General features: G+C 47.2%; 1 long non-coding RNA gene across 1 annotated transcript; it reads left to right on the top strand.

Annotated features, from left to right (window-relative positions):
* The first annotated feature begins 780 nt into the window (after positions 1–780).
* On the top strand, positions 781–5,825 carry LOC144893169 (uncharacterized). Its single transcript, XR_013624227.1, has 3 exons — positions 781–841; positions 4,840–4,893; positions 5,771–5,825. It is a non-coding gene; the product is annotated as an uncharacterized LOC144893169 (long non-coding RNA).
* Positions 5,826–15,294: the final 9,469 nt, after the last annotated feature.

Below are 15,294 nucleotides of genomic sequence, written 5' to 3'. Positions count from 1 at the left end.
AAAGCACGTTGTGACATCGTCAAAATGGCCAAGACAGACCGTCGGCTTTGATGAGGTGGAGGAGGGTCATGTAGAAGAGTTGCTGGACTCATACCAGGAGGAGGACCTTCTACTGCTGGAGAAGGAACCCCTGGTGGATCTTCAATAAAAAGAAACCACTGTGATCGTAAAAATGGGACAACAAAAATGAGGATTGGAGCAGCACTCCCCCATGAACTCTGCCTCTTACACTATTTATTATGGGGAAATAAATTTTAATATACACGTTTTTCATTTACACGACGACTTCAACAATTCAACAACGCAACTATGACATGAATCATGAGGTTGCTTTATCACACCCGCAGAATTTTTTGTTTTTTTTGCAATGTTTCCCCAAATGGGGTTCCACAAATTTGTTTGGTGCCAGGCTAACAAAAGGTTAATCCGGCCTGCATAGAAGGTGAGCGTATGCAGCAGCCAGCTCAAGGAGACAGGCACAGGATGTAGACCCTTTCGCTTAGCTTCTGTATTGTAATCTAGATATCGTGCTTGTATCTTCAAAATTGAAACCTTTGTGTGTCTTGAACTATTCTGATTATTCTCATTCCTCAAACATTTTGAACCCCACACCTATCACAGATATCCTCAACCCTATCAAATTCAGGCGTTTGTGAAAACTAACAATCGACCTTTATGTGTACTGCTGATGGAGGAGATGTGGTTTTACTTTGGGATTATCGAATTACAGAAATGTATATTTTTAGACCTGTGGAACCATGTGCTAATCGCATGCAGTATCTTGCAGGGGCATACAGGTGATCCTGGCCTAAAAGGTGACTATGGAGATCCTGGAGTACAGGTGAGGAAGATATAGAAAAAGCGATATAGCTATATTGTGAGTAATGCTATTTATGTTTTACCTTATGTCAGGTGACTAGAACCTTCATCAACTTGTGTTTGCACATATTCAACGTACAGTACTATTAAAAGTCAAAGGATCCACAATTTGATTGCGAACATACATGTCGAAGTTTTGGTGTGTGATCATTTAATATACAGTATTTTAAGGTCTTGCTGAACACTACTGACAGCTTGTATGACAACTCTGAACATCCACTTCTTTTTTTTTTTTTTTTTTTTTTTTTTTTTTTTTTTGTATACAAGATCGAGGCTCGTGAAAGAGCGAACATTAATCACACAGAAAGACAAACCGACACATAAAACATATAACAGGGAGCGGTAGACAAGATGTGGAGAGAGGGGGAAGGACACAAACACAACATTTGAGAGCAGGGACCGAGAGACATGGAGACATCGAGAGATCTGAGAGAGGGCGAGGGCTTTGGGGGGGGGGGGGGGGCGTGGGAAGGGGGCAGTGGGAGAGGTATAAAACATATGGACACTGCCAGGACTTCCAGGAAAGAAGTTGGAATTTCAAAAGTAGGGAGGTGGGATTTGATATGATTTTGTCTGATTTTGATTTGATTTGATCTGATTCTGATTTTGATATGTAGGAGGTGGGATTCTTCCCTATTCTTCACATCGTGTTTCCCATAATTTGTTCTGCTCCAGTGGTCAAAGTTGTCTTTGATGCAACTTGTCCCCATCGTTCCTGAGAATCTTTATAATCCCCCATTAACATTTCCTGGCCCAACCCTCATACACAAAGGCTTAGGGTGAGCCAGAAATATGGTTATTTTTTAACAATCGTGTAAAGGTAATAAAAAGTTGTATTTCAAAACAAATTCTTACAAGAAAGTGAAGTACATAACATGCCATTTATTTGTGGAAAAGAACATCTTGGAGATCCGCACCATTTCATCCGACACATTCCTCCAATCTTGGATGCCAATTATTCATGACGTTCTGCAACATGGCCACGTCAATATCATTGATTTCGCATCTGATGTTTTCCTTAAATTCATGAAGAGTTTATGGACGGTGAACATATACTTTGTCCTTCAGATATGACCACAAGACATAATCGCATGCAGTCAAATCGGGTCTTGCTGGCCACGGAGTTTCGCCGTTTCTGGAAATGACATGCTTTGGAAAGAGCACCCTCACAGTAGTCATGGACACTCTGGCAGTGTGGGAGGTTGCACCATCTTGCTGAAACCACGTCATTGGGCTCACTTCTGCAAATCTGTTTAATTCCCTGGCGAGGAAGTTAGAAACCATATCGGTATATCGAGCTGCAGTAACAGTGACGGCATTTCCATTATCGTTCTCAAAGAAGTAAGGCCCTATGATGCTGAACTATGAAAGTGCACACCACACTGTGACTTTGGGACTGTGTAACGGTTTCGTGTGCATTTCTCTTTGGTTTCGGTTGCCCAAAAACGAGTATTTTGCTGGTTGACAAAGCCACACAGATGAAAATGTGCATCATCAGACATGAACAAATTGTCAGCAATGTTTTAGTTTTCATTTCCGTCCATAAATGAAAGCATTCCCTCACAAAAATTATTGCGAGCATCTCGTCATCTTTGCTGAATTCCTGGACAGTTTGAATTTTATGAGGATAAAAGTTTAAATCCTTATGCAATATGCGGCGTAGTGACGTGTGAGAAATTATTAAGGCTGATCCATGCTTTCGGCTGGAGCAATGCAGACTTCTCAAAACTGACTCCCTTACACGCTCAATGTTTTCTGCCGTTCTTACTGATTTGGGTGCTCCAGGCGGTTTCTCTTTTAAAGTTGAACCGGTCCTCTCAAACTTCTGAACCCTTAACTTGACAGCTTGAACAGACGACACATTTCCATGACTTTGAACATTGAAATGGAGTTTGAATTAACGTTGTGCAGCAGTTGCACTGTCATTATTCTTGTAAAAAGCTTTGATAGCTAAAGCGCGTTCTTCACCCGACCAGTTCCACATGGTCACTCAAGTGTTCTGCCTACAAAAAAGAAAACTAAATCAGTGAATAATAAAAATGCATGTTATGTACTTCAATATAATGAATGAATTTATTTTGAAATACATTTTTTTATTTCCTTCACAGGAATTTCAAAAATGACCATATTTCTGGCTCATCCTGTATATATGTATGTATATATATATATATATATATATATATATATATATATATATATATATATATATATATATATATATATACACATACATACATATATATATTCATCTTCCTCTTCATTCATTCCCTTGCTTTTTGTGTCAAATTGGTGCCCCGCTGCCCACTGTCAGCTCATACCTTCTCTGAGGATATCCCGGAGACTCAATAGCTCAATGGGCTGTCACCGCGTAAGTGATGATGTTCCTGGGTTCGAGTCCCGGGTTGAGTCAGAATTTTTTCACACTAGCCCCATGCAGGAATTTACTTCCTGTTTATTAAATTGTTAGATGAGTTCATCTTCAATGCACGTTCACACACTTACATACACATACATACACACACACATCCAGGGTCTGCCGAGCAGGCATGTAAGACATCGGCCATTATAAAGCTCGCAGTGTTAGTGTGAGAAATCTCTGAGGATATCCCGGAGACTCAATAGCTCAGTGGGCTGTCACCGCATAAGTGATGAGGTTCCTGGGTTTGAGTCCCGGGTTGTCAGAATTTTTTCACACTAGCCCCATGCAGGAATTTACTTCCTGTTTCTTAAATTATATGTATATATATATATATATATGTATATATATATATATATATATATATATGTATATGTATATATATATGTATATATATATGTATATATTTATATGTATATATATATGTATATATATATATATATATATATATATATATATATATATATATATATATATATATATATATATATATATATATATATATATATATATATATATATATAACACATACATACATACATCTTCCTCTTCATTCATTCCCTTGCTTTTTGTGTCAAACTGGTGCCCCGCTGCCCACTGTCAGCTCATACCTTCTGTCATCCCGCTCTTCCATGAGCTCCGATCTTGTAGAGAGAAATGACCAACCTCCACTATTTTGTTCCTCTTTTATCCCATGTGTGGACTTCTTGAACTCCTCGATCTCTTTTGGTCATATCACTTAGGTTTGAAGTTATTAAATAGTCATGTTTGTTCGGTGTAACAGTGCATTGCAGCGTTCTCTTCCTCTTTTGAGGTATCTTTAGTCGTTAGGATCTCATCATCTTCTTCATCTTTATGGAATCCCCCATGGTTGATTTCATAAAGGGAGCAGGGGCTTGCTAAGATGGTTGAAATCATCCTCATTGAATTGTCCACTGATAGTTGATTAACGTTCCACTCAGTAAAACACCATTTGCCATTTTGTTTGAAAAACTGAGCAACTGTCTGTTCATAATATGTACGGATATGCAAATCGGTTGCATGTATCGGCAATTCCCTCCATTGGAAAATATATAACTGGAGAGGAATAAAGGAGATCTATCTTCACAGAAATGACAAAGACTTTGTGGTGTTTTAAAATCTCCATCAACAACCAGTCCTTAGCTTTTTTTCGATTTAAGGCTTATTAAGGAAGATGAATGGTTGACTTGAAACTTGTGCAGTTAAAGCAAGTATCAGACACATTTGGTTAAATAGAAAAATAAATTGTCCAATGAGACAATTGCGAAGACAAATCGACTCCAGAAGTCGGGTGGTTGGAGGATCGAGGGAAACAACAGGATATGTATTTTGTAAGATAACTCATAGCTGTAGTTATTTCAATTTAGTTCAGTTTGAAGTGATATTTCACAAATTTAGTTCAAATGACAAATTATTGAAGGCTTTTTGAAACCATTGAGCCCACAGTAAGCTCACTCAAGTGTCGGAGACACTGAGACATGTTCATCTGTCACACTTCTGAATCCACTTCTTCTTCTTCACAGGGCCCAAGAGGCGTTCAAGGCCGGTTCGGCCCAGGTGGGAAACCAGGTCGCAGGGTGAGTGAACTTGCTCGGGCGTTTCATGAAAGAGGACAGGACAAGGATGTGATTGCGGAAATGCACAGAATGCTGTGGATCTTTTCTTGAGTTGTGCACTATTGTGGACCTTTTTTTTCAGTTTGGGGGTGGTCATTGCTTTGAAAAGATCAATGTTTTGCACGGTGCGTACTTTACTGCTTCGTGAGAAATAGCAGACTGAAATATGTTGTTTATTTGGTAGTATTGCTTAAAATGCCACTTGAAGATCCAATGAAGGATGGTGGTGGTCTGGGTTGTGGAGGAAGGAGAGAGAGAGAGAGAGGGAGTTCCTTGGTTTAGAAGAGAGAAGAGGAAGGAGGATAAGGGGGAAACAAAGTGGGTGTGGATTGTCCTTGTTGGGGCATATTGTTGTAATTTAGCACTTTCCCTCCAATAGCATCTGATTGAATGATCAAACGAATGAATAATGAATGCATTGGTTTTCAGAGAGGGTGCAAAGCATGTTGCTGCTTTTAATTCACCCTATTAAGTCTTGAAATGAATGTTGTGTGCAATATTTTACAAATAACATCGACCTTATTGATGTTTCTAAAACAGGGATGTTGGTGTCTGTATTATTGGTTATTAAAAATGGCAACAACAATGACAATAAATTACTCTGTCATTCACATTACAAACGAATTATGATTTGTGATTTGGCAGGTGGAGAGTGATAAATGTCAGGACGGCAGCCACGGCACTTGTGATTTTGATGATCACATGACAATCCGGACGATAGTGAATGTAGACATTAAGATTGTATCAATGATAGTGGAGGTAAATCAGTCAGTGGTGATAATGGAGAACATCGCACATTGATATCGTCACATCCACCACTGCAATTTCTTCACTGTAGGGTCAGATTGGACCAGATGGAGCCAGAGGTCCTCCTGGGATGATCGGCAGCAAGGTATGAAGGAAATATCACAGGCAAATGCCTTTTTCTCACAATGGCTCAATTACCTCCATTTACATCCATTTTCGATCCATCTCTGCATTGTCACAACTGTTCACTCAAAAGCACTCGGAGGATGATTTACCTTTCAAAAGATAAAACAAAACCTATTGCAAGTGAATTGGATCAGCTGGGAAATGTTGTGTTTTGTTATAAACATAGTCCACATGATTATGATGAAGGATCTATTGAAACTGTTTTATTTATCAAAATTCAACCGATGAAGGCCATTCCAACCATGATATGAACAAGACAACGCAACACTTCAGGAAATGCCAGCTCTTTTATTCTTCAATGTGCAAGTATATATGATTAGCAAGAAGTATATTACACACACACACACACAGACACACACACACACACACACACACATATATATATATATATATATATATATATACACAAACATACAGTGAAACCTTGACTTACGAGTTTAATTCGTTCTGTGACCGAGCTCGTAACTCGATTTCCTCGTTTCTCAAATTAAATTTCCCCATTAAAATGAATTGAAATGCTATTAATCCATTCCAGCCCCCCAAAAACCACACCAATTTTTTAAAAAATATACATATAAAAATATCTCGCGCTTTATATTTCACCTGTATGCAGCATACAAGTTGGCAGGATGGCCTGGACTGGAGATACGCACACTTGACTCTAAACTGTCCAGCCTGGGTTTGAATCCCGACCCAGCTATAACCTGTCATGTCGGTGTTTCACAGGCAGGGTGATTCATCAATGTGTGTACCGCTAAACTGGGCGCCCCGTTTGCGTCCCATTAGTTGTTGGATGTTAAGGATCTCACCGTGTCTTCCACAAAGAGAAGGCGAGCTATCGCCGGCACTCTGAACAAGTTGTGGCCTGGCATGCTCTTCTCCTCTGCCGTTATATACGTCCTCCTCGGCATCTTTTCCAGAAGAGCCCTGTCTCGTCACAGTTGAAGATTTGCTGGAGGATGTATCCTTCGGCTTCTATCAGTTCGGCAAAAGTTATAATAAAACCTTCAGCTGCCTTCACATCCGAGCTTGCTGCCTCACCATGCCTGACGACGGAGTGAATGCCGGTCCTCTTCTTAAATTATCAAACCATCCCCGACTGGCTTTGAATGACTCTTCCGATGCCTCGTCCGTTGATGTTCCCGCCGTCTGCTGCACCAAATCCCCGTAAATGTCTCGTGCCTTCTCACAGATGATGCTCTCGGTCACGGTATCTCCTGCGAGCTGCTTCTCCGTCAACCACACAAACAACAACTTCTCCATCTCTTCATGGACAGAGGTCCGGAGCTTTGAAATAATCTTAACGCCCTTGGCTGGCGTTATAGCCTTTATCGACTCCTTCTGCTTCAAAATCGTACATATCGTAGAAGTACTACGATCGCACTGCCTCGCCAAGTCGACAACACGCACACCTCGCTCATGTTTTTCGACGATTACGTGTTTTATATCCAAGCTCGCTCGCTCGTAACTCAGATCTCGGCTCGCATCACAAAGCAAAAAACCGACCGAGCGACGGCTCGTATCTCGGAAAACTCGTAAGTTGGTGCACTCGTAAGGCAAGGTTTCACTGCATATATATATATTGTTACAGACGCGGGTTTTAGATGTTATATTGACCGAGCGGTGGTGTATTTAACCGCGTCCGAACAGTTACTCCCCGATTAGAACCCGATTCCACCCGACGTTGACCAGATCGCCCCACAGATATTCAATCGGGAAATCTCTAAAGCGACCGAAAGAGAATGAAAAAGAAGAAGAATACGGAAGAAGAACAGATTTTATTATACACACACAAGCAATGGATGGAAGAAGCAGCAACACAGCGAATTGTTAACTTACACTATTCATTTTTACTCAGCCCCAAGACACGAGTAGGACAGGACGTTCACACTTACACAGGGGATATTGCAGGCAGGTAGGGCTTGAGATGGATTGCTTGAGAGGGAGGCAAGGTCGGGAGGCCGCAGCTCACAATTCCTCGCGGTTTTGGCGGGAAACCCTCCGTCGTGTATCCACTGCGGTAGACGTCACGCGCTGGTTCGGCACACCTGCTCCTCTTCTTGGGGTGGGGCCGTCTCCCTCCTTTCAGCGCGTCTCTCCAAAGCTGGTTTCCTTGCCGAGTACCTCTCCTCTTTGGCTTGGAGCGTTTCGCATCTCATCGCCTCTTGGTGCAGTCTCTTTGCTCATCTCCCAAGGCCTCTCCAAGTCATCTCGCAGCTCATCTGCTAAAGCAGTCCCTTACAGTCGCTTTTATCACCTCGGGCGAAATCAAGCCGCCGGCTCCCAGGGCACGCCTACCGGGTCGCTCACCGCGGTGTTGATTGGCTGTTAGAGCTGGTTCACTCCTTCCCTCTTATGACGAGGTGGAGACACGCCTTTCTTCCCCAACCCTACCTCGTGGCCAATGGTGGTTTGAAGAAAACCGCCCAAAATGCGGAAGGCAATTGGAAGGGAGGTTTTGGGGAAATTGGAAGGGCCTACGCTTATTTTGTTTGATACAATGCAAAGTCAATCTAGTGGGAAACACATATTTAGCCTACATGGAATAAGGAAATACACTATTTAAAAGATATATCGTGACCTGCGTGTAAGTTTCATGGAATTAACTAGGAGGCCGGCTACGACCATTATTTACATTACCAGGGGTTTACCGTACCTTTTGTAACGTTCACATTGTAACGTTTTCACATTCGTTACACTTCCTCCAAAATTGTTACACTTCTCAAAAACCGTTACACTTCTCAAATTCGTTACACACTTCTCAAAATCGTTACACTGCACCCCCCTTTCTTCAGGCCCGTGTTCGGGCCTATTAAACTTTAACTTAGTGTGACACGTAGGTGTAATTCCCTCTACAATTAACCTGACCCTGAGTGTGACAATTTTAAAACACAAATAAGTATGTCCCCCTATTGCATTGCATCCTGTCTAACAGACTCAAGCCCACAGCTAACCGAATTACGGAATTATTCTCAAACTATACATTTACGGTGGGGAGCATTATTTACAATGACGTGATTTCTTATTTACAACGCAACCCAGGACCTGTGTTTTTTTTTTGTTTTTTTTTAGGGAACAAGAGAAAGAAATTCCTGTTGGGAGGGAGGAGACAGCACGCATTGCATCGATGCACCAGTACCAGTACCACCAAAGCACCCAAAAGCACCAAACACCACAAAGCACCACAAAGCACCCAAAAGCACCATCCGGTGCGCAGTCACCATGGTTCATAATAAACACAACAAAACAACTGGTGGTGGTCTTCTCTTTCTCTGCTGGGCCGATGTTCTTCCCGACGTCTTCTGGCTTCATGCGGCCTAGTTGGAAATAATAAAAAGCACAACTTGTGTCCATTTTTATTTAGGGCCTCAGGGGCCAACTAAGGGTGGTCCACCTGCTTGGCATAGGTGCCACCTTACCGAAGTCCGCAAGCAAGATTCCCTGGCCACTATGGCCGGTTTCCAACAGAGGTGCCCTGCCCCAGAACCTGGGGTCCATCAAGTGGTACTTGGCCGCAGAACAGCGGTCCATACAGTGGTACATCAACGCAATGCATGCTGGTTCTGGGAATCTCGGGCGCACAATGGCCACCTCACGCACGCTCCCCTCGGCACCCAATGGCGCACAGGTCATGTGGGAGACAAAAGAAAGACAATTGAGCGAGGGGTAAGGTCACAAGGGTGCACGTCAATAAGGCAATGCAAGGCGAAATGCGTACGGAGGGCGAAGTGAGAAAGCTCGTCCCTACCGTACGTCACCCCCCTGTCACCTACCCTACCCTTACCCCATATGTACAAAAATCTACCCATTTACAAATTCGTCACTACTGTCACGTCTTCCCCATATTTCCCCTATACCAAATTCGTCTCCACAATCCCTTTACTTCAAAATTTGCCATCACCAATTCATCATCAATCCTCATAAGGAGGGAGAGATGGAATTACGCACAATGTCACACCCACGTCATGATGCGTCTCACAATCCAAACATTTGCATCATAAAAAATAATCAAAACATGGCATGGTGTGGAGTACCTGTCACCTCAGGTGAGTGGATGCAGATGGTGCGAGGAGATCCTTCATCCTAACTATTTTCTAAATGACTTTAACACACTTTACACTACCCGGGGTCTTTCCCTGCCAATCCATTGGCCAACTTACACTATGGGTTCTAATAACCAATTCCCATTGACCAAACTGTGGTGCTTTTCAATTTGGGGTCTCACTCCCCCGATTCATCTCCCGGTGCTCTAGCACAATTTCTGGGCTGCGGCGTGTACCTCTCCCAGCAGGTCTACCCACCTGCACACCTCCACCACTGTAGTTGCCACCCGAGCTTACCTAGCTCCTCACCCTAACCTAACTAACTGGGGACAGCCCCTCTCCTGGCTCTGTCACCCCATGGTGCCCTCTGGCACTGGGCTACCCGGGTCCGTCCTCCGGATCCTCGGGCCACATCCACAACAACTACTACCGGCTCCCAGAGCCCACCTGCGGCCTCACCTGGCCGACATCCTCACAGTGGTGGAGTGCCCAAACCAACTACACACACTAACAGGCTACACGCCCAGCCATTTCCACAACACCAATGCACCCATCCACATACCATTCTGTCACCCGCACCACAGATGCCAATATCCAACCACAATTTACCTGTACCCTCTACCTAACACTTACACTACCCGCCCCGGGTATCCATGATGGGGGTCCACTCTTCCCCCATTCACACCTTCGCACCATCCACTCCACTCCACAATTCCCACCATTCTCACTCCACGACCATCCATTCCACTACTCCAGATATTCCACACTACCATTTATTCCACACAGCCACATACACCTGTTGTTGCACACCTGTGCCCTCACACCTGGTGCCACCTGCACCCTCCTTTCTTCCTCGACCATTTGGTCAACACAACACGCAATCACCACTACTCCCTCATACACTGCTCCACACACCTGTTCAGTTGCACACCTGTGCAATCACACCTGTTCCATTCTCACCTGTTCAATCCTCACACACACGGCATCATCTCAGCTAACTACTCCCCTCTGAAACTTGCGCTTCCCAGTCGTCCCTTTAAACTATTGCGCTCCCACGTCATTATAATCCACACTAATCTACCTGCGTCCCCACTACAGGTATCAGTCACTAACTAAACTTAACGTTACCTAATGTCATCTTCGCTAGATCCCTACAATTATCCAAGCCCTCCCTGGCTCGGTTGTCATAGCCACCCCATAAACTATTGCGCATTTGCCCCACTTCTGTGAGGGATGACAGCGTTGCCATCCCACCACAGCGGGGCATCTCACTACCATCCCCCCAGTCCTCTGACGCTAAGAGCCCCCGTCGCAAGAGGTACTGGGCCCTGCCTCGGCATCTAGAGCCGAGGCGATCCATGAGGGCGCCTGCTCGCCGGCATAAGGTCTTATCCGGTCGGCATGGACGATCCGAGGGGGGGTCCGTGGCCCCATTTTGATCTTAATGACCACGTCACAGATTTGCGACAGGACGACTCCCGGGCCTTGCCAGGGGGAGGTGAGTTTTGGGCACCTTCCCTTCCGCCTCCGGGGATTAAAGAACCAAATCTTCATCCCCGGAGCGTATTGACTCCCCTGGCTCCGGTCGTCGTACCTGCGCTTCATCTTGGCCCCCGCCAGATGGAGCTGGCGGTGGGCGAAGGCATGGACCCGCTCCATGCCTTCCTCCAGGTGACGTGCGTAACCCTCCCTCGGCGGTGTGTCCGTGGTGTCTGGCACGGGACCGCATAGCAAGTCGGCGGGAGCCCGTAACTCCCGCCCATACATAAGCAACGCTGGACTGCATGCGGTGGCCCCGTGCTGGCTAGTTCGGTAGGCCATCAACAGGTACGGGAGATGTTCGTCCCAGTCATCCTGACGGGTGGTGGTGAACAATGCCAGTTGTTGGATCAATGTTCGATTGAACCTTTCCTCCATCCCGTCAGATTGTGGCCGCAAGGGCGTGGTCCTGGTTTTTCGAATTGACAGGAGTCTGCACACATCTTTTAGTAATTGGCTCTCAAAATTTCGACCCTGATCGGTGTGCAGCTCCTGTGGAATCCCGTGCCGACATACAAATCCTTCTACGAAGGCCTGTGCTACCACCCCTGCTTCTTGGTTGGGGAGGGCATAGGCCTCCGGCCACTTGGTGAAATAGTCCATTACAACGAGGATATACTTATTACCTTGGCGGGTGCGGGGCAGCGGTCCTAGAATATCCATAGCCACCCGCTCATGGGGGGCCCCCACCTGATGTAATTGAAGGGGGGCCCTCATCCTCCGTGCTGGTCCCTTTTTGGCAGAACAGGCGTCGCATCTCCGACACCAGTCCTGTATGTCGCGCCCCATATTCACCCAATAGAACCTCCGGCGGACCCGAGATATTGTCTTTGTCCTGCCCAAATGGCCGCCGGAGCGGGTACCATGCACCTGTTGCAATATGACGTTCTTGAATTTGTCAGGGACTATCACCAGCCAGGAAGTTCTATCAGAGGGAACCTCCACCCATTTGCGATACAAGATGTTGCCTTTCAATTCCAGGGTCTGCCACTGAGCCCAATACGCCTTTGTTTGCGCCCCGAGGGGGGTGACCTCTTCCCCCTTTGGTCTTTGCCCCAATTTGACCCATTGGAACACCGGCCCCAGAACAGGATCCTCCTGCTGGGCCGTGCTCCAAGCCAACTCTCCAAATTCCTCGTCCGCGGTTAGTGGCAAAATTGGCCCTCTCACCCGGGTTGCCCGGACGACGAGAATCGGGGCGGAATCGCCCAATTGCTCCCTCTCCTCGTGTCTCGCACAAAATTTACAGTTTTCCCCCAGACAAGGACGCCGAGAGAGTGCGTCCGCATTACCATGGGCCTTCCCGGCCCTATGGGCCACATCAAAATCGTACTGCTGCAACTTTTCCAACCACCTGGCAATTTGGCCCTCCGGTTCCTTGAACCGAAGGAGCCATTGCAAGGAGGAATGGTCAGTTCTAACCAAAAATTTCCGCCCGTACAGGTACGGGTGGAAATGGTTCATGGCAGCCAGCATGGCCAATAACTCTTTGCGAGTGACGCAATAATTTCGCTCGGGCCTACTTAAGGCCCGACTATAGTAACCAATCACTCTCTCCACGCCCTCCTGTGTCTGAGACAAAACTGCGCCCAATCCTTCCTGGCTCGCATCCGTGTCCAGGGTAAATGTCCCGTCACTAGTGGGGTAAGCTAGAAGGGGTGCGGATGTTAGACACCCCTTCAATTTTTGGAAGGCCTCGTGGCACTCCCGTGTCCAATTAAATCGCGTCCCCTTCTCCGTAAGCCGGTGGAGGGGACGGGCCAACTCTGCAAATTTCGCCACAAAGCGCCGGTAGTAGGAGCAGAGTCCCAAAAATCCCCGCACCTCCTTGATGGTACGTGGTGCGGGCCACTCCTCTACCGCTTTGATTTTGTCTGGGTCCGTTTTTACCCCCTCGCGGCCGATCACGTGACCTAGATAGGCCACCTCTCTTGCAAACAAAGTGCACTTACTCGGGTTCAGCTTCAACCCTGCCTGTCTGAGGCACCCGAACACCTGGTCCAAATTAGCTACTGCCTGGGGGAACGTTTTGGCATGTACTAGGACGTCATCCAGGTACACCAGGCATGATTGCCATGGCATGCCGCCTAGTACATGCTCCATCAATCTCTCAAAGGTGGCGGGGGCGTTACACAAACCAAACGGCATCACAGTAAACTGATACAGTCCCTTACCTGTGGAAAATGCCGTTTTCTCCTTCCCTGCCCTATCCATCTCCACCTGCCAATACCCACTCTTGAGGTCCAAAGTCGAGAACCAATTTGAGCCCGCAACGGCATCGAGGGTATCGTCAATTCTTGGCAGGGGATACGAGTCCTTGAGTGTCACGTTGTTCAGCTGGCGATAGTCCACGCAGAACCGCGTGGTCCCATCCTTCTTTTTGACCAGCACAACAGGTGACATCCAAGGACTTCCCGAGGGCTCGATCACACCTGCGTCGAGCATTTTTTCAACCTGCTCGTCAGCTTCCGCCCTCTTGCTCCAAGGGAGCCGTCGGGCGGCCTGACGAATAGGCCGGGCCTCACCGGTGTGGATCTGATGTTTCACCAGGCCCGTACGTCCAATATCCTCGGTGGACAGGGAGAAGAGGTCCAAATGGGACCCAACCAGTTTGTGTAAGGCCTCCCTCTGGGTACCTCCCAACTCTACACTACTACGATTTACCATCTCGCAAATGGGATCGGGCCAATTCCTACTACTTATTGAAGGCTCCCCCTGGGGCCGGCTCGGCTGGACGTTCTCGCCCCTCACTGACGCGACTTCTCTAACTGGGGTGCAGCCAGCTACCTTCGTGCCCCTTACTATAGTGCGTGGTTCTGTGCTACTATTAATTACTCGGACGGCCACCACCGGTCCGTCCGTTTTTACAAGGGTACGGCCCACGATTAAACCCGGTATGGATAGCGCTGCCACCGGTTCGACCAGGCCGCAGGATTCCTGCCATGTCGGGCGAGCTGACCATCGGGCCGTCACGATGGCCTCGGCCCCCGGAGGGATGGTCACGGCCTCAGGAGCCTCCAGCTCCACCCTCTCGGCCGTGCTCACCCCCTCCAATGGTAGCTCTTCCACTCCCCATCGCAGGATCCCCCGACTCAAGTCGATTTTACAACCGCTGGCAGTCAACAAATCCAACCCTATTAAGCACGGGTCGCACACCTCCGCCACCCAAACCTCTATCTCTTCCTTTACCGATCCCAACTTGAGGGTCACAAAACCACGCCCTATGATCGGAGCCGTTGCCCCGGTAGCCAACTGCAAACTATGATTTTCCAGACGCTGGATTTTACCCCAGCCGTCTGCACTCGAATTAAGGACCACGGGGCTGATGATCGTGGCGCTGGCTCCCGTGTCCACCACGGCGTCCAACCCCACGCCGGCAATTTTGCACCGAATTGTCAAACTACCCGTCCCAATTCGGCCACAATGAATGACCTGTCGCGTCAACGAGGGCTTCTCCCCATCCCCTACTGCCGAACACCGCCCTGCATGCCCGGCACGTTCTAGTTTCCCGGGTCCTGGCGGGGGGGTGTCTGGGGTCGGCTAGGCCGATCTATACGGGGCGGAGTTGAGGGCATCGGTTGGTGGGAAACGTCCCGGCGCGGAGCTCGACACTCCCATGCACGGTGACCCATCCGAGCACAATTATAGCACCTCACCTGGTAAGGTGCTTGCCTCCGGTATTCCAAATCCCCCCCCCCTGTATGTCCGAATTGGGGTACTCTGTCGGGGACTACCGGGTGCCACCGCTGGGGCCGCCTGCCATGGTCCAGGTCCCGCCAGGCGCCGATCCACTAACCTCCGGACCATGCTTTCCAGGTCAGGGCCCCCGTCGGGGGCGGGCCCCCTT

Source organism: Myxine glutinosa, chromosome 8 (assembly GCF_964187855.1).
Source record: "Myxine glutinosa chromosome 8, kmMyxGlut1.1, whole genome shotgun sequence".
Taxonomy (NCBI): Eukaryota; Metazoa; Chordata; class Myxini; order Myxiniformes; family Myxinidae; genus Myxine; species Myxine glutinosa.
Note: the sequence above shows the minus strand (reverse complement) of the source record. Positions and strands in the feature narration are given on the sequence as shown.